Source organism: Saccoglossus kowalevskii, chromosome 20 (assembly GCF_978046115.1).
Source record: "Saccoglossus kowalevskii chromosome 20, keSacKowa6.1, whole genome shotgun sequence".
Classification (NCBI taxonomy): domain Eukaryota; kingdom Metazoa; phylum Hemichordata; class Enteropneusta; family Harrimaniidae; genus Saccoglossus; species Saccoglossus kowalevskii.
The window spans coordinates 6,639,980-6,643,003 of record NC_140660.1 but is presented as its reverse complement, the minus strand read 5'-3'; the positions used below and the strand labels follow the sequence as shown (position 1 = coordinate 6,643,003).

General features: G+C 36.8%; 1 long non-coding RNA gene across 1 annotated transcript; it reads right to left on the bottom strand.

Annotated features, from left to right (window-relative positions):
- Positions 1 to 1,932: 1,932 nt before the first annotated feature.
- On the bottom strand, positions 1,933 to 2,795 carry LOC146729961 (uncharacterized). Its single transcript, XR_014927837.1, has 2 exons — positions 2,606 to 2,795; positions 1,933 to 2,106 (listed from the first exon to the last, which is right to left on the bottom strand). It is a non-coding gene; the product is annotated as an uncharacterized LOC146729961 (long non-coding RNA).
- Between the last annotated feature and the right edge of the window lie 229 nt (positions 2,796 to 3,024).

The following is a 3,024-nucleotide window of genomic DNA, read 5'->3' as shown; positions in this document are numbered from 1 at the left end:
TAATGTACTATAAAGAGGGGAGGCAAGGGGGTAACTGGTACGGTTTTACGGGAAATAAAAAGGGCTTTTTACAATTTACAAGGAAAAAAAGACGTTTTTACAGTTTACAGTGTTAAAAAAAGGAACATTGAATGGTCCGAAGAGCTCTCCGGCTCAAATTCTCCGCCATTGCTGCGCCGTGTGTAGAGATGCACGCGCATATTACCCTCGTAATGCTCTTCATTCGGTTAGAGGGCCTTTTACGTCTTTACATTCAATTTTGTAGTGAATTGTGTCATCTAGTCGTTTTACAGTTTCTATAATGTAATTTCCCTGGATTATTCTTTACGATTTTTTATTTGGATGTAAATTCTTGTACGTACCGAGAAAAATGACACATTTTTACAGTGTATGAAAAAAATATTTGATCGATTACGTTGTACGTCTAGCCTGTGATTACAGAATTACGGGATTTTTTTTTTCAATTTACGTAGTACGAACAAAAAAATATTGCAATTACGTTGAACGAAAATAACCCTTGCTCCCCCCCCCTCTATAAACATTGACGATGGTCATTTGGGTGAAGTAAGGGTAAATCAATATTCCTTTCAAAAAATCAACATTTCGACATCGTACATTTAAAAAAATCAAGTTCAAAATCAATTCATTCTATTTTGCGGCAGACGTACTTTTCACGCATTACACGAGATCCCGTAATGAATTAAAAAAAACAGCCTACTTGGTAAAATATACTAATGTAAGTTGAAGATTTGACGTGTGTTTTACCTCTACGCAATTGTGAAACGTTCCTATCACCGATTCCACGGTGCAGTCACCAGAACCTTCTATCATGACGTCGGTTTCGCACTGCGTAGCTTGAAATGCACTGAACTGTAAGAGTCAAGAAATAACAACAAACAAATGCATTATGGACGAGAACACGCCGTTTTGTTAGCTGTTACTGTATAATGATGAATATATTGGAATATGGTTTAACGTGTCATGAAAACGCACTCTCCTTTGCAGAGTCTTCGAGCTTATGACCTGGCCTAGGAAGCCACAGAGAGCCGCAACTAGTGGGACGTTCCCTGACGACCACCTAGCTTAGTGATAAAAAAAACATAGTCTCTGCGAAGGAGAATGATGAAAACATCGCTCTTGTAGCACTCATCGGTGTTTTCCTACGATGGAATAAGTAAATTATCCAATACGCATGCGCACTACGTTTGTTTCACTACGTACTATACCAATCACTGCGCATGCGTATTAGGGCTTTTGAGTATTTTTCTAACGATTACAGCAAGGAGCTGTAATGAGATTTTAGCTCCCTGATTACAGTAACTATTGTGTGTCCTGCCAAAACAACATAGCCAGTTACAGTTTATGATAAATCATAGTCTGTACTATACGGGGATAATAATAGAATTTAGACTCCTGTAAAACAAAACTCATTTGAATATCTGTTTAAAAGAATTTGTTGGATCATTAATCTGAATAGGCTCGAGTTTCTGATCGGCGCGTTCAGTATATAGTTGCCGTTAATGCTGGCTACGCTGCCCTCAGCGGTATTTGTCAATTCTTTATACTGCGCCGCGTCCTGTTCGATATGGGACTCATATCGACGTACAATCTGATTAAAATCTGATGTAGTGTACGGGCTTTAATTATTTTGGCTATAAACTTATTTTAATTTTATTTTTTATTACTTTTGTTATTAATGCCCTTTTATTTTATTATTTTACTTTGATTTTGAGATTTTTTTTTAATTCTGCCCTACCTACATCTGATCCGACGCCTATGTAAGTCCCGTTCAAATCTCGCGTAAGTAACAGCCAATCACAGCCCCCCTTTTATACAGGCTGTCGGTTGCTTACTTTTCAGTGTAGCTATACTCTACGGGCAATCTTTCTGTACATTATATTTTGCCCACTTGAATAAACCATTAATAGAAAATTGCTAGTATATTTTTATTTGCAAAAGAAATTCCTCAGCATTTTACATTTTTTGTCATTACATTGAATATTTGTTTCACTTCCAACAAATGTGTACACTTCCAGATACATCTTCGCCAGCCAAGGTTCGTTCATTCAGTCATCGCTTCAATTTTACATCACTGAGCATAATTATCTAGAATGGAAGCAAAAAAAATAAGTAAATCGTAATGATTAGAACACTGTAAACAGCTATAGTAAACAATGCAAACTGATTTTAAATTGTATAACGGTCACCGGCCCACGGCATCGACGCAGAAAATTGGAGCAAACAAATATTTCCTGATCAATTCTTGCGATGTGTTCCAAATAAAAAATATTTTATTCCAGTCCAAATCAGCTCAATTACTTTAATAAAGAGTTATTGTATAATGTACACAATGTTGATACAATTTGATGAATATTTACAGCTACGGCTTCAATACCGTAGACGATGTTGGCCCGATCTTCAACAAAACATCACCCGTCTCCAGGGCAGGCGACTGGAAAAAGACACTGGTGTTCGGTCGAAACGGTGGAAACAAAATCGTCACTCCCAGAATAACTATGCAAAATAACGATCTAAAGTCGAACCATTCGAGCCACAATATTAACATAAAAATGACTTTCGTTGCATTTGACAATGATAAACTTACCGTAAAGCCGTGTTATTCTCGGTCGCTAACGTCGGTATAATCCGCCATTTTATTTGAGTGTTTGCCACCCGACTCCGCCCGGTGACGTCATCATGTGCGCTATAGAAGGAGGTCTGTGATTCGTTGACTAAAATCGTCGATAGTGGGTCTCGTTGAAATCTCGTCACATAGGCATCGGCTCAGATGTAGGTAGGGCGGAATTAAAAAAATCACAAAATCAAAATCAAAGTAAAATAATAAAATAAAATAAAATAAAAGGGCATTAATAACAAAAGTAATAAAAAATAAAATTAAAATAAGTTTATAGCCAAAATAATTAAAGCCCGTACACTACATCAGATTTTAATCAGATTGATCGACGTATACAACGCTTGTAAAATAAATTGTTTATTTACATGAAATTCGAACACGCGCTGCGC